Genomic DNA, 25,839 nt, shown 5'->3' with positions numbered 1-25,839 from the left:
CATACAGTTTGTACAGGAAGTCAGGAACACATGTAACATGAAATCTCACTGTATCCATGCACCTTTCTTAGTGTGTTTGATATAAATTGTTTCACACAGGATCTGAAGGCAGTGGTGGACGGTATCGAGGGGATTCAGATCTCCCAGGGGCTCGGTCTGGGGGACTTTGACCTGATCCGGGTCATTGGGAGAGGCAGTTACGCCAAGGTGCTGCTGGTCCGACTCAAGAAGAACGAACAGATTTACGCCATGAAGGTGGTGAAGAAAGAGCTGGTCCATGACGATGAGGTAACAGACTGCTGTCATGGTGATAATGCTTGTCAGATAAGACAAAAATGAGATGGGAGATGATATTGCATGCATTTTGTTTGCTGTGATGCCAGTTGTTTGTTTGTGTGGCTGAAAACGTAGTGTATTTGTTGCAACCTTACAGATCTGTGAAAATACAGAAAGCGGATTATAGTTTGGAAGCGTGAGTGTGATAGTCACCTGTAGATGGTGCTGTGGGATTGCGCTCCTTTTCAATCGCTAAAGCCTCAGAAAGACGAAGACACTTTGGTCACAGTTGAGCAAACTCTTTACCCTTGCATTCTATATTTTTCCATTTCTCCTGTGTCCTCATATCATTTTTAGGAGCCAAATGAAGCCCGAAATCCTTTATATTAATGTTTTCCTGAGCATGGCATCAGAGAAAAACAACAAACATCGGAAAAAAGACAAACATCTGCAGATAATAATAGAAATAAATGAATCATTTCGGAGAGCGATGGCCAGTTGATAGATGTAAGTGTAGATGCAGAATACACAGACTGTTTTTTAGGAGAAAAGGGTCATGGGAGTTAAATTACTCACTTTGTCACAACATCATTTTCATGCGTCAGTCTGTTTTAAAAACTGTTACCCACTGCACCCACATTCAAACTGTCAAAGTAAAGATTTTTATTTTTTTATTTTTAGGTTCTTGCTTAATAATCTCCCTTGGAAAAACTGAAAGAACTGAAGAATATTTATACATACAGCCATGTGAAACTTAGGCCAGCCTATTGAATTCCTTGGTATTCTGGATCATATCTAGTCCTTGGCAGGTATTAAAATTTGGAATATAAAACCTCAGATGAACAACATCACACTTTGTCATTATGAATGTCATGATGCCAAGATGGAAGAGCCACGAGTGACAAAGTTAGACATCCTATGAATCAGCTGCCTGTAGGTCCACTTTTGGCAGCAATAACTTGAAGTAATAATTTTCTGTTTGGCTTTATCAGTCCCTCACATTGTTCTGGAGGAATTTCTGCTAACTCTTTTTTTTAAAACATTGCACCAGTTTATTGAGCTTTCCTCGCCACAGCATTTTCTGAATTTGCTGGGATGCCCACTGGATTGGGGTCTCTTTTGAATGTCCTCCACTTGTGAATAAACTTCCTCACTGTAGAATTATTGGGAATAGCCGTAATACTCTTTCCAGACTGATGGCAGCAACAATTGCTTCTCTAAGATCATTGCTGATGACTTGCCTCATTGAGATTGTGTTAACACACACCTGAAGGCTCCAGGCCAGCAAACTGCCAAAACTTCTGCTTTTACACAGCTGCTCACACTTGTTGATGATCAGTTCATCAAAGATATCTCAGTAGCAGTGCGGGACTGTTACTTATCCTCTTATTTCCTGTTAACGGTACAGGGGTATCTTAACTTTTTCACACATTTTTTTATAAATAATGATATGGTGCAATATGTCAAGTGTGGTTGTTCTTCTAAGGTTTTATTTTCTAAAATTTAAGACCTTCCAATGATCAGATATTTAATACAAATTCAATTCAATAAATTGATACTTATATTGAGCAAGGACACATTCAATTGATGAAAAGTGACAGTAAAGAAATTTGTGGTGTTACAGACAATTTTCTATTTCAAATCAATTTCAAATAAATTCAAACAAAATATAATTTTTTATATTTATCAATGAATCCTTCAAAAAATGCATCACAGTTTCTGTAAAAAATGTAAGCATCACAGCTGTTTTCTTGAGCACCTAATCATTATATTAGAATGATTTCTGAAGGATCATGTGATGCTAAAGACTGGAAGAACGGCTGCTGAAAATTCAACTTTGCAAGTATTAAAACAGTTATTTTAAATTGTAATAATATTAGAAAGTATTAAAGTTCTTACTATATAAATGCAGCCATGGCCATTGGCATGAGTCCCCAAACCTTTGAACCATAGTTGATTTATTGCAGTGAGATTTGAATTTATGATAAAGCACTAACACAACATTAAAAGTCATTATTGTGTTATCTTTTGGTTATCAAATCAAATAAAAAATTATTTTCTATGCACTGTAGCATTAGCCGTATCTCTTTCTTCCCTTCTCACTCTCAGTAAGGAAACCTGATATGTGTGAACAGGCATCAAATAGAAAGACAAACTAAACTCTACAACTATTCATCACAAAATAAACTCTGTACAGTCAAAGCTTTTTTCTTTGTAAACTTGGCTCCGGAACATAAAGCCACATGGCTGTCCGCTAACACACATGAATGAAGCTCATTAAGAGCAGAGGTCCTTCCAGAATGACAGAGACATGCAGTTGACCTCTGAATAAGCACAAACAATGTAATGGCTTCCTGGAAAGCAGGCGTTTCTTCAGGGAATGTGTTCTCCGTCTGTTTTACTGTACTGTACATGTGTGTTCTGTGTATGTATGTTGTGCACTCGCCATTCACACTCATTAAGGTTTAATTAACCTAAAAATTTAATTATGCCTTAAGTTTGGCTTTTTATTGCAATGGATTGCAGTTTGACATGCTGTATTTAAGAAATATATATATATATATATATATATATATATATATATATATATATATATATATATATATATATTATAGTTCATCTAAAATAATTTGACAACACTTAAAAAAAAAATAATCTGATTATTATATAATCATTTATGCACCTCATATGCATTGAGAGAGCGATTTGGGCATGAATAAGCTGCAGAGTGTTAAAGTGGTTAAAAGTTATTCTGGAAAACTTAAAAGAAATGCTGACTAGTAAAAGCACCTAAAACATACACTTTCCCTTTATTTTTATTCATATTCATTTTAGCTTCAGATCCCGATGATGAATTAATAAATGCCCATGTTTTTTGTCTACTACAGTCAGGTTTATTATAGTTAACTAAAACAAAAAGTTTCTTGAAATAAAATATAAAAAAGAAACATTTTATTTCAGCTTGTTTTAAAGACAACATTTCTCTTTTTTTTTTAAATTTAGGTTAACCTGATGTATTTAAATAATTGACGCTGAAATTGAATTTTTACTTAATGAAAATCTTAAATAATAATAATACAAATTACAAAAACAAAACAGAGTTACTAAAACTTTAATTAAAATAAAACGAAACAGGGTAATATAGAAGTAAAAACTAATTCCATTTAAAATGAATAGTATCTCACCGATAGTATAATGACACATTCTCTTTCATTCTCAATACGGGACGCATATGTTAGATGTTTGAGGTCAGCAAGTAACTGTTATTAGACAGGACAAAAATGTTTGGCTTCTAGCAGAATGATTGAGTATTCCATTGGTAGAGGAGGACAACTAGGAAGGAAAGAAACATAGATAATTGTAGGAAGAGAGAAAATAATATAAAAAATAAATAATCTGTTTCTCTTCATTTCTTTATGCTGAGACTGATTTTCTTTAATCTGCTTTCTACTCTTCCAGGAAATTCAATTGCTCTGATTTTGGAAATCAATGTCTGTGTCTGGGTGTGTGTGTGTGTGTGTGTGTGTGTGTGTGTGGGTGTGTGGGTCAGGTTTTGCCTGCATGGAGCTGAATGTCCCATGAGGAAAACAACTTAATAAATTAATTAAAATCATAAAACCCATAAAGGTTTCTGTAAGTGTCAAGCCTAAGGTCAGATCATAGAAAACATCATTAGCTCGATTTAAAAACAATATTCACTAATGGAAAGTTCCAGACATGATAGAAAAACAAGCGTGTTCGTTTGGGCTGAGATCTGTCATTTCACCCTTAGCCTCCAAAAAGATGTTCATTGTCATTTTTCAGCTTTAGTTCTTGGGTAAGAGACGTTCTCTTTAATTCTTTGAGCTGCTTATAAGTGTTGCTTAATGTTAAAGTGTTGACAGAACGGAAATACTTGACTTTATCAACACATCTCTGGCCCGTGTCTTCACACCCAGAGACATTCTCAATACAGATGGTTTGTAACATCCTGTCTGCACTGTTTATAAAATTAAAACTTCTGACAGATTAAAAAAAAAAGTGTTAGGTGTTAATTTGAAAGATGCTCTACATTATATACCTTAACTGACTGATGTTGTGATTTATTTACATGTCTGTTTCTCTTTTCTCTGTTCCTTTCTGCACTGTACATGTCTTTTTAAAGAAGAAGAGAAAGGTGCTTTTCTTATTTAAAACATTTTTAATTCCGAGATTTGACTCCCCAGAGTGACAGCATGCAATAGTGCCAAGTGTTTTTCACTGTTAAACAATCAATAGATCCGGTTTTTTCTCAGAAAACACAGGCTTGTTTTTGTTTTTGTCCTAAATAGTCCCCCAGTAGAGGTGGTGAAACTTCATGTCCTCTCCTCTAGTTCTTAGAAAGCACTGCAACATCTTGCTGCCATGGTTCTTTGCAGTTCATTATTCATGAGTCAAACGTCTCTCTCTCTTTTTGTTTTTTTTTCTGGTGTAGGACATTGACTGGGTCCAGACAGAGAAACACGTTTTTGAACAAGCATCAACCAATCCATTCTTGGTGGGACTTCACTCTTGCTTTCAGACAGAGAGCCGGTGAGAGGAGAATGCATTTCATTCAGCACACCTCTTTTCAGTAAACATTCAAAATAAGAAACCTTCAACACAAGAAAAGCAAACCAGAAAAGTCAGATTTTAAATGATGGAACAAGGTTGTCTCTTTTCATGACTAAATGTGAAAGTAGCCATTATATCTCTCACATACAGCACATATGAAACAAAACTAAAGAGAACATAGGTTTAATGAGTGTCTCCTGCTCTCCGTTTAGGCTGTTCCTAGTGATCGACTATGTGAATGGAGGAGATCTCATGTTCCATATGCAGAAGCAGCGGAAGCTTCCAGAGGAACATGCCAGGTGCGTAGAAATAAAACGGTTTTTAGTTTTTAGTTTTAATATGGTAGCTCATTTAAAATAGCCATCTTTTTATGTGAGATAGGATAGATTGATAGGTGATTGGACGGATGGAATGTGTGGATGAAGGAGAAGGGAACAAAGCACTCAGAAGTAGTAGTTAACCAGTGGGTTTCTAGCCCACCAAAAATGGGTTGAGACAGCAGGGGAAAAACAATCATAAATGCACATAATAAACTCCAAATCACCATATAACCTAATGGTTAATAAATAAATAAATTAACACTGCTGTTCAAACATTAGGAGTCTGTGAAATGTTTCACTTTTTAAAAACCGGTTCATCTGGGCAAAATGCAAAATGCAAAAAAAAAAAAAAAAACAGCATTGTGAAATATTATTTCTAGTGCTGTCAAATTGATTAATTAAGTTTATTTGTATAGTGTTTTTTTTCACAATGCAAATAATTGAAAAGCAGCTTTACGGAAAATTAAAGTTTCAACATTATATAGTAGTTTATAAGTGGTGATTATCTTAAATTGGTTTCCATGTTGCAGAAATGTACAGTAAAAATCATGCAGTCATTTAATGACATGTAATCAGACAGACGGTGAACACTATTAACAGCAATGACTTAGTGCTGTCAAACACTTAATTGCGAATAATCGCATCCAAAATAAGTTTTTGTTTACATTATATATGTATGCTGTTAATGTTTATTATGTATATATAAATGCACACACATGCATGTATACATTTTAGAAGAATGTTATATTTATATATTAAATATATTTATTTATAACATACATTTTATGAATGTGTACTTATGTTCAAGCTCTTGTTCTGTCCAGGCTGGACTATTGCATTGCTCTCTTGGCAGGTCTTCCAGCCAGTTTCTATCAAACCTTTACAATTAATTCAGAACACGGAAGCAAGATTCATGTTTAATGAGGCGAAAAGAACACACGTCACACTTCTGTTTATCAATTTGCACTGGTTACCAATAGCTGCTTGCATAAAATTCAAGGCATTGATGTTTGCGTACAAAACCACCACTTGCTCTGCACCAGGGGCGGATCTAGTAAAATTTTGGTTGGGGTGGCGAGAAGGGGGCAGGAATTTTTGAGGGGTGGCAACCTATGGCAGATGTCTATATACTGAATTTAGTCACAGTCATATATATATATATATATAACAACAACAACACTGCTTCATATTCAGCAGGATTTACACCAGTGTCACATTTTAAACTTTGTTTTTTGTAGTGAGTATACTGTGATCCCCCCACCTCATTCTCAACTGTCCCAGAGCGTTACCCCATAAGCACCACCACACTCACTAATGCATACAGTATGCATCGACATGTAATTGACAGCATTATGAAAGATTAAATGTTATCCACATGTCAATTTATTATAAGAAACACATTAACAGCCAATGAAATGTTCAGCTGGGGAGACTCAACTGATTTTCTGCTGTTTAGTGTTAATCACCTTCTAACTCAACCAGTCAAGAGATACATTTAGATTTAGATGTTATATGAATATGGTCCCTGAGGCATAGGTTTTATTATCTGACAATAATAATAAACAAATAAACATTATAGGCACAAATACAAATGTACTTTTAGAAATTGTTTTAGAAAAATATGGTGTTATAGTTTTGGCAAGTTTCAATTAAAACATCTATGAAAACTGGTGTGATATTCCTTTAAAATAACGTTTTAGTAGATCTTTTTTTTAAAGAATATTTTACTGTGCAATTTCTTACATAATTTCTTTGAATTAAACCAAACTTTTATTTTGGTGGGTTGTAGACATTTGTAGGGGTGGGTTGTAGACCGAGTTTCTGTGTTTATATTCTGTGTTTGTATTATTATTATTAGCTATTAGGTGTTTAGCTATTAGCTGAAAACACCACGCATGCTTCAGTGTGTGTGTGTGTGTGTGTGTGTGTGTGTGTGTGTGTGCGTGTGTGTGTGTGTGTGTGTGTGTAGTAGAGCACAATTGAGCGGTCATTCCCAGAGACGTGTAGAACAACACCATTGATATTCACAGACACAAGTCCATATTGAGATTTGATTAAATGTACAGCACTACTTTTAATTTATTCATTCAAACATGGCCGAATTCCGTGACGTTCTGCTTTAGACAGCAAGTTCCATTTGTGACTGAATTCCGCGATTCAATCCCTGTCGCTTCGCAAACACAGATGGGGTGAATTTATGAATGAAAGTGTGAAAGTTCTGACACAAAACTAAGTTGTTTTGTATCCTCACGCTTTTTTAAAGTGGGTAACGTAACGTTAGTAACGTTAGTTATTTATCATCACAAAGTCTGTGCTTTCATTGAAGCTTTGTTTCTTGACAGACAGATAATCCATTTTTACCTCTTTCCTCCTGTGTCTCCTCGCGACTCCTGGTTCCCTTGCGTCGCGCACGCTCGCTCAGAAAGTTTTCCAAACAAATCAGTTTCTTGTAGCTCTGTCGTCCTCTCGTGCTGGCTCATTCACTGCAGTCAGACATTGGATATTCGTGCTCGTAAAAGTTTAAATTGGCCATAACTTTTAATTTGTTGCTGCCGACTGCGGTGGCAGCAGGGGTAGCAAGGCTTTCTTTTAGGGTGGCATTTGCTACCCTATGCCACCCCGGAGATCCGCCCCTGCTCTGCACCCCTTTACCTAAATTCATTACTCCAGACTTATGTGCCCTCTGGAAGCTTTCATTCTGCAAGTGACCGTCACTTGATTGTGCCATTTCAAAGAGACTTTCAAATGAAATGTTCCCTCCTGGTGGAATGACCTCCCCAACTCAATCAGAGCAGCTCAATCCTTAGCCATCTTTAACAGTCAGCTAAAAACACATCTCTTCTATCTTTACTTGACCCTCTAACTCTAGCACTCTCTATTCTAATTCTATTCTTTAAAAAAAACTTGCTCCTTTAAGACTTGCACTCTATTCATTTTCTAACTGCTTATTTTCTTTAATAACACTAACACTAGCTTCTCTATTCTTTTTGTGTCCTATCTGTTTATTTTCTTTCTATTTATTGTACATGTAACAAAGTCAAAAAGGCATCTAACACTATCTTGCTCTATTCTTTTTCTATTCTATCTGTTTTCTTTTTATTTATTATATAATAAAAAAAAACTTTCTATGTGTACTACATTAAGCTAACTGAGACTTTTAAAGTACATGTTTATCAGTGCTCTTTTGTTGATTTTGATTGCTTCCATTGTCCTCATTTGTAAGTCGCTTTGGATAAAAGTGTCTGCTAAATGACTAAATGTAATGTAAATGTACATTTAAATATATACATTACACACATAAATATTATGTAAACACAAACTTTTATTTCGGATGCGATTAATCATGACAGCACTAACTGTTTTCTATTTTAATATATTTAAGTGATGCAGTGATGCAAACCTGAATTTTCAGCATCATTACTTCATAATCATGACTACAGTCTTTTGTGTCGCATGATCTTCAGAAATCATTGTAATATGCTGTTTTGCTGTTCTTATTATTATCAGTATTGAAAACAGTTGTGCTGCTGAATACTTTTATGAAAACAAAGTAAAGGTTTATTTTGTTTAGGATTCTTTGATGAATAGAAAGAAAAAAAAGCATTTATATGAAATAGAAATGTTTTGTTACATTATAAAATGGTTACTGCCACATTTAATCAATAGAATGGTCACGTTTTGTAAATTTTATTTATTTTTACATAAATCAAAAATTAGTGTTGCTACTAGTGAGCGCAAGTATTAGGCGACGTTTATGGCATTTGTTCTGACACCTGTGCAGATGCCAGTCTTCAAAAATTATGACTCATCTGGGTAGTTTTATTAACTTAAAATCGTCCATCATAATGTTTCACCAAATCCACTCCTTTATTTGAATGCAGATCTCATACACTTCTTTTGGGCTATATTACTCTGTCTATGAGGCAGGACGGTCTGATAGATGATGAACCCTCTTACAGCGACTGATCAGAGCGCTTCTGTAATGCCCCCTTTCACACGTCCGATAAACTGAGATCAAACACGGGCTAATTAGGTGAGTCAAGCGCACCCCGACCAGCCCCATCAATATGCGTCCTGTACACCACACATATGCAAATACGCATGCTAATTACGACTAATGAGCCTAAATATTCATGAGTTGCTCCTAAAGGTCTCAGGAGCCCTTGCTGCGTGCCGACATGAAGCGAACACTGCCGAGTGCCAGACGTGAAACCTGATCGGAAATGTCACGGTTCATTTTTAATACTTTGAACACCTTTCTTTTTATCTTTGTTTTTTCTAATTTTAGACAGGCGAATGCTGACAGTTGGAAGCGCAGCTCCCACTTGGGGAATTCAGGAAAAAATGTTTATATACATATTTATCTAATGCCCTGTGTTGTTTTCACATATATTGACTTTTCAGCTATTGACAGCTGCTTGGTTTCCTTGATTGCGGCATTGGACTGAGTAGCCCCGCCCACTGTGAAATCTAATTGGTTCACAATTCCACTCTGTTTAACTTCACACTAAACTTAAAAGGTTCTGATTGGGTCACTCCACTCCATGCGTTTCTATCACTCCATTGCACAGCTTTTGTTAGTGTACAATGCTAATTTCATCTAATTGCTCATAATGGACACTTGTCACATCACTAATGGTTAGGACAGATTATTATACAGTACCTTAATAGTTAAATTCTTGATTTTGATTGATTGACAAAATGCAGATAAACCCCTGTCCAGAATTTATTGTTATTTTTTCTGCATGGACATGTAAAATTAATTAATCAAAAGCGACAGTAAAGACATTTATAATTTTATAAAATATTTCTATTTCTGATAAATGTTTGTAAATTTTAAACATTATCCAGCACAACTGTTTTAACATTGAAAATAATAGGAAATATTTTTTGAGCACCAAATCATTTATATAAGAATGATTTCTGAAGGATGATGTGACCATAAAGACTGGATTAGTGGCTGCTGAAAACTAATTTGCCATCACAGAAATAAATATATTAACTAAATATATTAATTAAATATATTAACATAGATCAGCTGTTTTAAATGATAATTTTTCACAGTATTACAGTGTTTTGCTGTATTTTTGATTTAAAAAAAAGAGCTTAGGTGAGACTTATTTAATAAAACTTATAAAATCTTACCACCCCTAAATGTTTGAATGGTATCGTATTTGTGTTAAATGTGTATTTCCTCCATTCATCTGTATGTCTGATAATGAATCTTACCAATGACTTCTTTTTTCCTGTTCCCTGCAGATTTTATGCTGCTGAAATTTGCATCGCTCTTAATTTTCTGCATGAGAAGGGTATCATTTACCGGGATTTAAAACTGGACAATGTACTACTAGACCAGGATGGCCATATCAAAATTACAGACTATGGCATGTGCAAGGTAAAACCTATTGCTAAAAGAAATCATCTTAAACGTATCTCTGCTTAAGTAAAAACATACTTTAAACATAGGGTAGAACTCATAACAGATTTTTTGAATTGTTACAGGAGGGAATCAGACCAGGTGACACCACCAGCACATTCTGTGGGACGCCCAACTACATCGCCCCAGAGATCCTGAGGGGAGAGGATTACGGTAGGCTTGACTGCATGAATACTCATTATCAGTACTGTATAATCTCGAGTTAAACAGAGCCCAGTGTTTAATATAATTATATTTTAAAACCAATAAGACTAAGTCATCAAAGTTACTGAAAGAATAATAAAATATGAAAAGTCAGTCACACTGATAGAGATTGAACACACACACTCACACTTTTGCGGCATTTTTGCTGTCTCTGTCCCTCTCTCTCTGTCCCTCTCAGGGTTCAGTGTAGACTGGTGGGCTCTGGGAGTGCTCATGTTTGAAATGATGGCAGGCCGGTCTCCCTTCGACATCATCACTGACAATCCTGATATGAACACAGAGGAATATCTCTTCCAGGGTGAGTTCTTGTCAGTTCAACTGAAACTGTATTATTAATGTAAGTTCCTAATGAAGTTACTGTCCACTGTGAGTTTTACTCAGTTGCCAAAGCCAATTTTTCCTTGCATTTGGCACTTGTTGGGTGTTCATTTTGAACATACTCAATTTTTGTACAGTGATGCAGTGTTTCTGAATGATATATATTAATCCACATATTTCCAACTGGAAAAATATTAACCGAGTAATTTAATTTAAACGGTTTAATTAAAAATCTTTTTTTCATCTCATCTTCATTGTTGACAAAAATCATAATTAATATTACATTTACATTTTTCACCCCCTTCTTAAATTTCTTCTTTAAATAATCTTCACAAAAGAAAATGAAAAGAGTCGCTTTTTAGTTTTATCTCTAATTTGTTGGTTAAAAGTTAAATACATTAATAAAATTAGTTATCAGTCTTTTTGGGCTGTCACACAAGTTTGATTTTAATAATTAAAAAATGTATGACTTAACGGAAAGACATGGGGCCCTATTTTAACGATCTGAAACGCAAGTGTCAAAGCGCGAAGCTCAAGTAACTTTGTGGGCGGGTCTCGGCGCTGTTGCTATTTTCCCGGCGGGATAAATGGCTCTTGCGCCCGGCGCAAATCTAAAATGGGTTGGTCTGAAGTAGCTTCATTATTCATAGGTGTGGTTTGGGCGTAACGTGAAATAAACCAATCAGAGCGTCATCCAACATTCCCTTTAAAAGCAGGTGCGCAAGTTCCATTATGGATTGCTATTATTATGGCGTATTTACCAGGCGCACGCCAGGAGCGGTTCACAGCCGAGGAGACTGATGTTCTTGTAAGAGCAGTGAAAGACAGAGAAGGTGTGTTGTATGGGGATGGGAGAATAATTAGCCTGAATAATTTGTAAGCTAGATTTATGCTTATTTTTTTCACATCTTCGTGGCACACCACAATGATTTCCGTCATCTCATGTATTAATATTTTAGTGTAACAATTTATGATTTGCAAAAATCACTGTTGCATCTGTGTAGATTACATGAGCAAAGTGTATGCGCGTTGTGCACGCTATACATTATGGTCAAGCATGCGCCCTTAAAACAGCATAATGAACAACGCGTTTGACTTTAGACTAGGTTTTTTCTGGTCAGTGGCGCAATTGTTTAATGGAACAGCAAAATAGCACCAGGGATTGTTTGCGCCGGAACACGCCTCCTTTTTTGCACTGAACCGCCCAGGGAGCGCAAGTTCATTCACTAGTTTAGCGACGTGCTTCTGTGGAGGGAAAAGCGCGCTTTGCGCGGGTGCAAAATAGGAATGACACATGCGTCAGTGTACAAAGTCAATTGCGCTGGGTGCAAGATAGGGCCCTGAATGTGTTTTGGACATGACTTCATTAGCATATCTAGTTGAAGGTTAATATTTATCTTTATATAATTAATTAAAGCATACAGTTCATTTTAAATATTTAGAAAACACCTGCATTATAATTACTTAGAATGAATTAAATATTCCTTTATATTAAAATAATTCATGGCATTATTTGACTATTCAAAGTATTAAAGCAGTGATATTATTACTTAGATATGTGCTCTTATTAGTGTTGTATATGGTTTATTGTGGACATAACACTCTTGATATGTTGTATAAAATCTAATTAAAAAAAAAAGTCTCTGCATGCTGCATTCATTTGATCAAAAGTACAGTAAATAGTACTGTTAAATATCATTACATTTTAAAATAACTGTTTTTAAAAAAACATATTTTATAAATAACACAATAAATACTAATGTAGTGACATATTTTACCATGCAATTTATTCCTGTGATGACAAAGCTGATTTTTTTAGTGGCCATTACTCAAATCTTCAATCCTTCAGAAATCCTTATAATATGCTGATCTGATGCTCAAGTATCGTTTCTTCTTGTAATTAATGTTAAAAACAATTATGTTGCTTAATGATAATTTTTAAAGATTGTTTACTAAAACAAAAAGAAGAAAGTAATTGTAAAAAAAATTGTAGCATAATAAATTGTCTTACTGTCACGTTTTGATCAATTTAATGCATCTTTGCTTAATAGAACCATTAATATATTTACAAAAACAAACAAACAAATAACAACTTTTTGAACAGTAGTGTAGATTTTTGTAGTGTTCTGTAGCCTATATATATATAATTTAACATTTGTGAGCTCTACCTGGCATTTTTTTTTGTCATTCCTTTTATGGGAAATTCTTTCATCCCCACTTTCCTCACCTCCAGTCCATCTCCAGAGCAGAGACTGTGTGGTCATCTGCTTCCCTGTCTGTTCTCTGGTGCTCCAGCAGAGAGGGCAGCATGCTCCTGGATCTCTCTCATCCATACAGACACACACCACATGAACCTGGATCTCTCTCCACAACCGGAACTCCGTTCCCCCCAATCCAAACCTCAGTTCGTCCATATGCTGCAGCGTCGTCCCAGTCCAACCTCCCCCCGGCCCTACACAGCCTCCCCCTGCCGGCGCTCCGCCGCCCACCCAGGAGCAGGGCAGATGCTGCCACCGCCGAGCCAACACTTTAGCCGCTTTCGGGCCGCCATCCAAACCGCGTCACAGCAGCAGGGCAGAGCCCCAGCAAGACCTAAATCCCTTTAGCTTTTCATTCGGAAAAGAAAACAAACAGGGGATGTGGCATTCAGAGAGGGGAAAGATAAACGCTCGTCTGCACTCTATCTTTGAGAGAGATGAAATTTAACAGGCTTTGCTTCTGGATGGTCGCCCGAGATGCGCAACTGTAAAAGAAATCCGAAAATGCAGGGATGAGACGTATTAAAAAGACACATTTTTTACTTTTTGTGGGGTGTTTTAAATCCACTTAACACCGCGACAGAATTTTATGAATTTACAGAAATAAACACGGAGCAGGGAGGAATCTTTTGAGTCTTTGATTGAATATTGAAGGGTTTATTCAGGCGTCTGTAGTGCGTGGGCGTACGAGTGAGAGATTTCGTGCGTGTGGGTTAAAGCCTGTCTCTCTCTCTAACACCGCCGCACAACACGACGACCATACTCTGCAAGAATGACTCATACGCTTTTATCTTCTGTCTTCTCTTTCAGTCATTTTGGAGAAGCCGATACGGATTCCCAGGTCATTGTCTGTTAAGGCTGCGAGTGTGCTGAAAGGCTTTCTGAACAAGGTGAGAACAGGGTGTACTTTGTACGTGAATGAACGCTGCAGAGTGCGATACAACTGTCGTGTTATTGCAAAACACAAGAAGACAAGAAAAAGTGGACAAAAATGACACCGTAAAGAGTTAAGAAGCTGTTAAAAAGCTGTTGTGTAGACTATTGTTGCTGTATATCAAGTAGTAGTTCATGTAGCATACCAAGGTTAAGGGATTCCCAATAGGTTGAATGTACAGTAAAGTGCTTTAATAAAAGGGTTCTTGAAAAACATTTCAAAACAGTCCTACCCTCTTCAATGTCATGCTTTTATTATAACCATACTGTAAGACTGGGAATTTCAACTTTGAGAAAAAAAAAAAAAAATTCAATGATTTTCTACTGCCCACAACCCTGAATTGAAATGCACTAATCAAAGAAGTGGTCATTACCATGGAAACATAATTCACAGTAATTTACACAGCAGTTAGTTTTTGCAGGCTAAAGGCAGGTCAAATTAGCTAATGTCAAGTATAGCAATAGCAATAGTCATTTGTTGTTTTAGTGTTTCTTTATTTTGCCTATTCAGATTTATATTTTAGTCCTTTATAATAGCTACTGTAAAAGAGTTGTATTTTGTTGTATAACAAGTTTTATAACAATAGTTGTATTTAGTGATAAGCAAACCCAGAATGTTTCAATTACATCGTATATAATTCTTTACGTAATGCGTAGTTTATTCTTTGTCCTCTGAAACCTTGCAGACTGAGGTTTATAAATGAGTGTCTTAACTCTCCATAAATGTGCACGTAGTTTGCCTCTGATTAAACAAATATATGTGCTATAATGAGGAGGGTCATCATCCTCCAGATGAAACCAATCTCTTGAGTGTGTGCAAGCTTCTTTTCGCGTGCCCGTGTGTGACGGCTTGATTAAATCTGTGAATAATGAAGCGTTTTCCTTTAATCGTCGAGACAAATTGCATTTATTGAAGCTCTGGGGTTCTTCAAACTCAACAGCCGCCTGTAATCAGTGTTATCAGCCCTCTTCATTGGGATTAAATGAGCATAGATCAACTCAGTGAGTAACTTCCAGACCCCTGAATCCTCATCTAACGTTTCAGGGCACAAGATAATGTCTGCAACATATGCTAGAGTGAATGTGTTAAACTCCATTCTGCTGAAATAAAGAGGACATGAAATGAATAGGTTCCATGTTTTTGATGTTCTCTGCACTGATGTTCTCGGCTTCTGTTAGACGTGTTATTAATAGAGTGTGTGTTCTGTTTAGGACCCAAAAGAGAGGCTGGGATGCCAAGTTCAGACCGGATTCACAGACATCAAGTCTCATACGTTCTTCAGAAGCATAGACTGGGACCAGGTAGGCAAACATGGCTTTTAGTCACTTTTTAATATATGGAAAGCATAAAAGATCTATAACACAGCCAATTATCTGGAATACTCCTTTTTTAAATATATTTAAGCCAGTATTACAGCAGCTCTTTCAGAGTTGTTTATGAAGAACACTATGGGAAGAGAGGATGCAGTGTGTGGCCATTGATAGTTGGACGTTATCCTCCGTACCAGCTGCAGAAATGAAAGAGAATATCAAATGAGATTCAGCCTTTGCTGAAGTGGCACAAGGTTTAAGGGGGGATGTTAATTGGTCTGGTATAAATGATGCACACAATGCTGAAACATGAAAGTCAGTGAGAGAGCATACAATATTCAGGAGCTGTAGAAAGCGGTGTGTGTGAGTGTGTAATGAGTGTATTAGTATGTGTAAGAAAACTTTGGGTGCAGTGCGGAGAGGTAGAGATAGATAGGTAGACAGAGAGATGACGAGAGAGTGGTGAAAATGAGGGAAGAAGTTTAGTTAATAGACTTTTGGTCAGACTGTCATGTATAGTCTCACACAGAATCTGCACCTGTTGAATTCCAAAGAGAATTTACATAGAATTTACACTCCTGTCGTTTATAGAACCATCATGTTCTTTAAACATTTATGCAAAAAACAGGTAATTACTTTTGTACAATTTCAATCTTTCACAGTTTCTTTTTAAGAATATTACACTTGTTTATTTTGTTAAAATGATATTAAAATGTGCAGTGTTATTCCAAAAAGAAGAAATGCTTGACTTTGTAATATTTGAACACTTGGAGCCATTCTTGTCTGTAAAGCTTACTTTTCATGAGTCTGTTTTTAATGGTTAAAATCAAGTTCTGCCTAAATCTCAAGTTACAGAAGTAAAATGAATTGCTGATTCTGAAGCTGCTGAGGCTGCATATTTGGGGGTTTGAGGCTCTTGACCCATCTAAATAAGGCCTGAAACCCATGAACCCTTTAAATATGTCTCAGCAGGGGTGTCGGGTAGTTCAGATTTAAAAAAAAAAAACAGTTGATAAAACACAAAAAACTTTTGTCAATTTATTATAGATTATAGATCAAAAATGTTACACAATATGTAGTTTTTTGTTTTAAAAAAGGTCTGCGATGTAAACAGGCCATACCTTTTTTTTCTAAATGCAGGTTATTAATGAATGATTCAATGATTTTTTTTTTTTACTTTTCTGAATTTTTTCATTTTCTTTTCTTTTCTTTTAAATAATTTATTTTGTTCGTACATACATCACAATATAGAAAGAAAGATATATCACTACCTGTGTTACATTGTGATATTTGACATCTGTCTTATCTTTGAAATCAGCGTAGAGAGTGTGAAACCAGCATGCAGAAAATTCAAAACTGCAGAGATCGCAAAATAGCCTTTTTTCCACAATATCATCTCATACTTGCCTCAGAGGCTCTGGACTTGTACATAACTGAGTCCTCAGCCAGGCGTTCAGCTGTGATCTGTTGTGTTTTATTAGCTGTAATTGCAGTAAGTGTTGGCTAGTCGTGTCCATCGTGTGTTTCCACGAAGGTCAGCATCGTGGAAAGGAAATTATACACTATAGAGCTCTCTTACGCACCAAGTTGCTGGGATTTTCCGCCACTTTACTAGTGCAATGGATGAGTTTGCACACACACACACACACACGAAGTCACTGTTCTATACGTGGAATCCACCCCCTGAGCTCCTCTAATGAACGGGGTTGCACTACACTTGTTGTTAATTGCTCATGAATGAATGAAGACATTGATTTGATGCTCAACAGAAAGCATGTAGGCTGTCTAAACTATTCCTACGTCTATCCTGAATACACAGTTCAAGTGGATATATTCGCTGCAGTTCTTCTGTAAGAGTTTCTTTGCAGCAGCATATTTCTTTCTGCCTGTCCTTTTCAGTAGAAGCTATAATTGCCATTTCAGAAATGTTTATTTTGATTATTGATCGTTCTCATGTGTGTCTGGCACCTGCCTCTGATGAGTGTTCATTTGTCTTTCACCTTTACCAGATGTCAAAGAAGTTTCTTTAACATACTGATACTAATACTAATACACATTTGTGTTTCTTGAAATATTATATTAAAACACACTCTGTTTTCCTCTAGCAGTGTTCTGCAGTAGATGTGCATGTATCAAAGGAAAATTTAAATTTTTGTAATTTTTCTGAACATACAGATTTTAAGTTATCTATTTTATTTACCTTCTGTTGTAGAAATCACATTTTTGTGTTTTAATTAAAAAAAAACAATTAATTTGTCTTGCTAGGGATAATTTTAATAGCTAGCATTTTATGTATCCTATATTTTATATTTTTTTTATGCACAGTTTGACAAAATCACAGCATAATTGGATATGACAAGCAATAAAATATTCCATATCTTAATTTTTTCTTTATCATGCCATATTTTATACCTAAAATGCTTAACTTACACGGTTATTCTTTGTAACCAAGACAGTTGACAGCAGTAATAACAATCCTTTTGTGTAAAAATTAAATTTTTACAGGTTTGAAATCACAGTTCAGTCAAAGTTCAGTCATTATTATTACTCATTTGATTTAAATAATTTAGATAAACCGTTTATTTAAATGTGTTTATTATTAAGAAAGTTTGTGTTTATTCAACTTAGTTATTGCGTACAGAAAATAGTAAGCAATATTTTTATAGAGTTTTGTTAATGTTAATGATTTATACTAATATAATATAAATTCTATAATAATGAAAATATTTGTATTATATATATATATATATATATATATATATATATATATATATATATATATATATATATATATATATATATATATATATATATACTTTTTTTTTTTTTTTTTTTTTTTTTTTACAAAAACAGTTATTTTAAACTACTTTTCAAAGGATGAAGTAAATTTTCCCTGATCGTTTTAATGTGACCTTCGTAAAATAAAAAGCAGAGGAAAAAGTTCAAATTTTTTCAGTCTCAATAAAAATAAGGTGACATAAAAGTGCCTGTCATTGGAGTATAACCTATAGCTAAATATTTTATGAAGCATGTTGAGACTATTTTGAAAATGTTACGGCAGAGAGGAAGAAGGTGGAAATAGGAAAAATGAGAGAAGCTTCAGTGTTCCTTTAGGGACTGTGATTTAGACAGTGAGAGACCGAGGGGGTGAAAGAGTGGGAGAGCGAGGCCGATTTTGACAGTGTGAGGCAGATTGCAAAAGATAGAGTGAGAAGGGCTTGAATGAGGAGCGGGAAATGATTTTAGACAGCGAGAGACAAAGTGGGAGAGAGTGAGAAAAGGAGAGAGAGATGAATGAGAAGAGTGAGGTGCATGAGACGGTGAGAGACAAAGTGATAGAGAGCGAGCTGAATGAGAAAGCAGGGGGTAGACTGAGAGAGTGGGAGAGAGACAGAATGGTACGGCTGTTGGAAAAGCTTCTCTCCGCTCAGACAGATCCTCTTCACACCGTCTGCAGTGTGGGCCCTGGAGGGTAGACGCAGCACAACTCTCACTCTCTGTGACGCCTGCTTGTAAAGACAGATTTAGCAGGGGAGGCTGCACAGGAAGTTCTCATCTGAGATCAGTCCTGAGACCCCAGAGGCTTGTTTTGGAACTGGTGCATGTAGATCCTCAAGTGGGGAGGAATCGGTAACAATTTTCTCTCTTAATGTTTCTTCGCATTTTGAATTTGGAAACTCATTCGACAGCATAAACAGGATAATGTGGTCCAAAAGCCTGCGACCACTTTGAAAGTGTGTGATTTAACACTTGAAATGTTTTAAAAGAAACACCGATACAAAGAAAAACAATAGATTTGAGAAGAAAATACTCAAGACGTCATGGGCTAATTGAGATTGCGTGAGAGCATGATGAACGCATTAACATGCTTCATGCCTCGTAGTCTCTGGATTAGTGTGAAGAACAGAGCAATTGTGATTCTAGAAACAAAGAATGACTGCATCTTCATTGTGGATCCTATATATATATATATATATATATTACTACCTTACTGTCTTTACAACACACTAATAATCACTATCTTAAACACTTATTATATTGTAACACTTAAAAATCTTTAAATCAACAATCTTTTCTCATTAATTCATAAATTCAGTGTATGCATAGTCATAAATTATGGATAGATTCACTTGTTGCATCAAAAACGAATGATTTTTTATATATTTAGATCAAGTGAATAGATTTATAGAGTGTTTTGTATTTGTGTGTGTGTGTGTGTGTGTGTGTGTGTATTTATGTGTGTGTGTGTGTATGTATGTGTAAATATATATAAGTAACACATTGAATTAAGCATGTAGATTTGAAGTAGAAAAACTTCATACTCCAGTAATTCTTGTTTTATTTACAACTTTGAAAAATAAAAGACAGTGTAGCTAATCCTATTGTTTGTGAATTTCCTGTTTTTCTTATCCACAGCTGCAGTTAAATCAGTGTCTTTTCTAATGTTTATGGAAAGGCGCAACTGTAAATCAGAGTCATTGTTTGGTCTTAAAAGATTAAGTCTTAAAAGCATTTTATTCAAATTGGCTCAATTAAATGAATCATTGTAATTCAAACCTTGGTTTGCTTTTTTAAAGTGGTGAATAGAAAGAAACCTGCTTTTCTCTTTTATTCTGGAACACAGTCAGAGCAGCCGTGACATGCTCTCATGGGGATCAGACAATGAATGTGCACGCCTGTGAGATTTTGATTTCAGCCAGCTTCGCCACTGCAGTTGTATGAATGTATTAATAATAATGATCCATTCCTGTGACGGCAGATATCTGTGTATGTGTGAGGGAAGGCTAGTTCGAACACTGTTTTTCTTTTGCTCTCTACTGGAACATACTTGAGAATTAAAAAGATGATGTTATTTATTAAAGATGTCTTTCACATGACCACAGATGCTCTTTTAGTGATAGGTCACCCGAAATATTTAAAGGGGTCATATGATGCTTTTTTAAAGATCATTATTTGGTGTATTTGGTGTAATAGAATATGTTGGCATGCTTTAATGTTCAAAAAACACATTATTTTTCAAATACTGTACATTATTGTAGGTCCTCTATGCCCTGCCTCTCTCAAACGCGTCCCCTCTCTACAAAGTCCCTCCTTCCCACAAGAGCAGTCTGCTCTGATTGGCCAACTGACCCAGTGCATTGTGATTGGCTGATCACCGCAAGCACATGTCGGAAATGTAACGGCCCCTGTCCATAATCGCAAGCTTCATCTTTTTTAAATTAATGTAAAGACTGTTAATAATTTCATTAGTTTTACAATCAGTTCAGGCCTGAAAGGGCTGTGACAGACACAGTGATGAAGCTCGTATGTGTTTGCAATACACAAGCCACGGACGGTTAAGACATCTGACTCCACTGTGTGACCCTGTCTCTCTCTCTCTCTCACACACACACACACACACACACATACACACACACGACATGCAGAACTCTGCATTTGAACATTCAATAGCAAATACTTAAACTGATAACAAAACATACTTCCACTAGCTGATTCAGAAGAACCAGATTGTCATAACAAAGTCAAAATAACCTCCTGTCCTAGGTTCGTAAACGGTCATACATAAAATGTGTTGCTGTTCTGTTGTAAGTAATCTTAAAGATCTTTAATCGCATCATTATGACCCCTTTAAATTCTGCCAATATATACTGAACCTCATGTCGTTCCAAATATTGTTTTTTTTCACAGAAGTATTTATGAATTAATGAATATTTTATGGGCAAAACCTTTTTCAAAATATTTTTTTTTTGTATACGGGTGGGGGGGATCAGTACTGATCACAGATACACAAATACAGATCTGGAAAAAACAGAATTAAAATTTTTAGGTGGTCTATACCTTTAAGAGACATTGGTCCTACGTTTGTATGACTGGTATTAATATCTGCATCTGTTGACCTGATCCACAGTCAGGGCAGATTAGCATTTACATTACAAATCCAATATGGTCACATGCATTTCCAATGTGCATTTACTGTGATCAATCGCTATATGTCTGTGATGCAATCACCAATAATACATTAATGCCAGGTGTAAAGGGAGCCATATCGTCCCACTGCAATCAGCCCCGTGTCATCCTAGCAAATTACTAGTGAGTTTATGATCATTTAGTCACTGAGAGGATGATGCCAGACCCCGACAGAGAGACTGAGAGAGCGGCGGGAAGCGAGAACTAGCGAAGGAGCTGTGTGGGAATAATCCACTCCCACACATCAGCGTGAAGAGTCTCTGTGCATCTGGATGGGTGTGTGTGTGTAATTGGTTTTCTGCTACAGAGACGAGCATTAGCATGTTCCACCAGGCAGGTTGCAGCCAACTGCGTCATGCCTGGCTCTCTGGAGTCAATGGCCTCGGGAATAAAAAACATGCACACATGGCGGCTGGGCACCAATTAACATCTCTTTTTTCCCCTGTGTGTCGTCTTTAACTCTCTCTGTTATGTCTCTCTCCGCTTTTGTTTTGCCATTACTCTGCATATGCAAAGGTGTTTGGCTCTTGGGATAGAGTAGGATGACGTTCACTACCGTTTAGAAGTTTGGGGTCGGTAAGATTTTCTCTTATGCTTACCAAGGCTGTTGTTATTTGATCAAAAATACAGTAAAAACAGTAATATTGTTAAATATTATTATGATTTAAAATAACTTATCTAGGCTATTGTAATATGTTTAAAATGTTATTTTATTCCTGTGATGGCAAAGCAGAATTTTTAACAGCCAATTATGCTGTTTTTCAGGGTCACATGACCCTTAAAAAAATCTGAAATTCAAATATGCTGATTGGGTGCTCAAGAAACATTTGTTATTGATGTTAAAATCACTTATGCTGCTTAATATTTAGTATTTTTGTAAACCATAATACATTTTGTCAACAATACAGCACATAAATTTATTGAAAGTACACTGTAGTTGTCTTTACTGTCAATTTTGATCAATTTAATGCATCCTTGTTGAATAAAAGTAAAAAATGACATAAACATCTGAGTTTTGAAATGTAGTGTATACACTAAAAACTGATTTGGAAAATAAGAGAAAAGGGAACAGAAGGGGAAATGGAAACCTAGCAGGTTCTTTTGACTTTGGCCACACTATCATCCACCTAGCAATGGCTTAGAAACTGCATAGAAACACATAAAAAACACCCAGAACATTTGCCACCAAATATCAGTGAGATTTGCACAAAAACCCCTCAGAGTTTCTTTAATAAATGTAAAAGCCTTTTGACAGACCAACACAAGAGACATTAAGCTGGACTCATGAATTAGACTAAATAGAGAGAGTGAGATAGTAGTGAAAGGAGAGAAGGGAGGCCATCTGTTCCAGTTTGTGCAGATCGGCGTGGAGTGGAACACAGCAGGATCATGTCCTCAAAACACACTGAGAACGTTAGAGAGGCAAAAAGAGTCCTAACGTGAAAACAAACCTCATCTGACCTGTAGTGTTGACGTCCACAGAATCTGTCCATTCTGACAAGTGCTTAACATCAAACCTAAAAAAATATCATGTCTCTTGCTTTCTTCTTTCTGCCCTCCGTTAATTGTTTCCTTGTCCCTCTCTACTTTATTATCTTTTATTAAAAGCAATTTTAAATAGTTCTCAACACAAACAAACTAAAGTGTCCCTCACACAAGGGCCATTCGCCCTTTTCGGTTCATTTCAGAGTGTTTTTAATGCAGTGATTAATGGAATATTATTCATTAGTGGCCTTGAGTGAAAATCAAAAATGCTTTGCTTTCTTTTGTCTGTTTTTTTTTTGTAGTTTTATTTAAAGCGGATGTCATGCCGAGTCAACCAATTATGAAATAGCATAAACATTAGTACATATGATCTGGTACATCTTTGGCATTTGTGAAATTTATGTTTTTACATATTAACTTCCTACCTAGATGTTATCAAAGTCATGCTGATTATAAACGGCATTTCTTCTGTTCCATTCCATACCGAAAATACCAATAAAAGCTTATCATTCTAATCTAATATGTGCTTGATTACCCAGTATTTTTATTTATTTTTTTTGCTCATGGACTTCACTCAAAAATTTCCTCTGAGAAACTTCCTCCATCCTTAATTTCGTGCTGCACAGGAAATTGCAGTGGTTACCAAAGCTAAATTTGAAAGGAGTCATGCATAGAGGGTACCATGTGGTTAGCTTAGCAACATGATAATGATAGAATCTGTTGAAATAAATTGTAATTTTAATCAGCTGCATTGATTGCTATTTTTGTCGCTGGCTTCAGTCACTTCTGAGGTTTTAGTTCAGGTAGAAAGCTGTGTAAAAAGTCCTATATAAAAGCTCAACAAAAATGTTTTATTTCTTTTGGCTCCATCAGGCCAGTGGTTCAGATTTTTACTTGCCCTAGATGGCAAAATTTTTCTTTCCCTAGTTTTTCAACATTTTGCCAATGCTATTCCTATTCACTCATAAAACAAAAGGTTCCAAAAGGAGGTTTTCACAGTGATGCCATAGAATAACCATTTTTGGTTTCCCACAGAACCTTTCAGCGAACAGATTTTCTTAGTGTGAAGAACATATAAAAAATCTAAAGAACATTTCTCCACAGTGGAAATGTTCCATGTTAAAGGCTCTTCATGGAACTATAGATGCCAGAATCTTTGCTTTTAAGAATGTTGTTGAACTCTGCAGTGTAGAGCTTATAAAGAGCATAGAAGTTCGTCAGATAGATCAGGGTTCTTAATATTATAATGTTGGAATGGATTGCATTCTAATAAGTCATTTTCTCACTTTCTCCTCTAGCTGGAACAGAAGCAGGTGACGCCACCCGTTCAAACCTCAGATCACAGACGACTACGGTTTAGATAACTTTGACACGCAGTTCACCAACGAACCCGTGCAGCTAACACCAGACGACGAGTAAGTATTAAGAAATGTGATCCTTTCATTACCACAGATGATCAGTAAAGATCTCTGACGAAAGAATCACTCCACCTGTTTTCCAACGACCTGATCAGTTGCTAAAAACCGCTAATACGACTTGTCTCGTGGTGCTTGGTAAAATGTGTCCAGATTTGAATTATGAAAAGACAAACTGGCATCTCCTTGCACACTGTAACATCTTCCAAGTGTTTAAATTGAAATTAAAGTCAGTCGTCACTTCTGCGGAATCCATCTCGAGAGCGATTATGTAATAATTTAACGACTTCAAAGTAACATGACTGCACCAGCTGAAGATTTAGGCGTTTAATAACGGGGGTTTCCACTCAGCTTGATTCTCCTGGTCAGGGTGGTGAGGTTTACGTCTAAGATTCCCCTTCAGAAGCGAGAGCGAGATGAAGCGAAATGGTTTACCCATCTGGAGGCTATCGTCAAGAGGTGGTGATGTCATATGGAAACATCCCCTCTGGAGTTTCTGATTGCTTTACAGTATGAGGTGCACCGAAAAGGGCCGCATTGAAAGGGAGGACAAAGAACAGCTCTTAAACGGTGAAAACCTGATGCCGAGAGGCATTAAAACCCAGAGATTCATGTGGAAACTGGCTTTAATCAGTGTGAAGTGAGTTTCTAGGGGGCTTTTATGCATTCAAGTCTTTTCTTTGCTCGCTCATTCATAAACTCGGTCCTTTTGAATACCGCAGTGATTAACACAAGTGCTAAAATAAGAGAGCTAGTCAACTCAATGCAGAAAATGTGCATTTATTTGATGGCGGAGGATTGAATACATTTGGGTCAGTTGTTGAGGTCTCGCACCCATTTCTCTCAAGAGATTCTTCGGACATTCCAGTCATTCTGTGTGGAGAACAATCATGCCGGGCTTTGAGACGTATTGTTCTGTAGAGGTGCATTGCTCTGGAGAGGGACTCCAGTCTTCACAATGACTTTTATATTCTGGCTGAATTTGTTATTCTGATTTGATCCTTAGAGACAGGCAATCCTTAAGCTTCTAAAAAAGAATTCCTGTTTTCAATTTACATTAAATGGAGCTCCAAAAATGCAGCTCCGAAAGAGGACGGTATCTTTGATTAACGGTGTGATTTGGTACCATGACTGAGTGCATTTCGTTATCGGCAAAATCTGAGAGATATGCATCCAAAATGTACAATTCCATTCAGTCGAACTGGATTGGATCTGTCTATCATTCTATATCTATCGATCTATCTATCTATCTATATCTATCTATCTATCTATCTATCTGTCGTTCTGTCATTTTATCATTCTTTCGTTCCATCCATTCTACTTTTCCGTCCATCCATCCATTG

The 25,839-nt window shown here is 36.2% G+C and overlaps 1 pseudogene; it reads left to right on the top strand.

The window, feature by feature from the left end:
• Window positions 1-24,768, top strand: part of LOC113074856 (protein kinase C zeta type-like) — a 94,883-nt pseudogene extending 70,115 nt beyond the window's left edge.
• The last annotated feature ends 1,071 nt before the right edge of the window (window positions 24,769-25,839 follow it).

Source organism: Carassius auratus, unplaced genomic scaffold (genome assembly GCF_003368295.1).
Source record: "Carassius auratus strain Wakin unplaced genomic scaffold, ASM336829v1 scaf_tig00015508, whole genome shotgun sequence".
Classification (NCBI taxonomy): domain Eukaryota; kingdom Metazoa; phylum Chordata; class Actinopteri; order Cypriniformes; family Cyprinidae; genus Carassius; species Carassius auratus.
The sequence above is the reverse complement of the archived record's forward strand: the minus strand, read 5'-3'. Positions and strand labels throughout refer to the sequence as shown.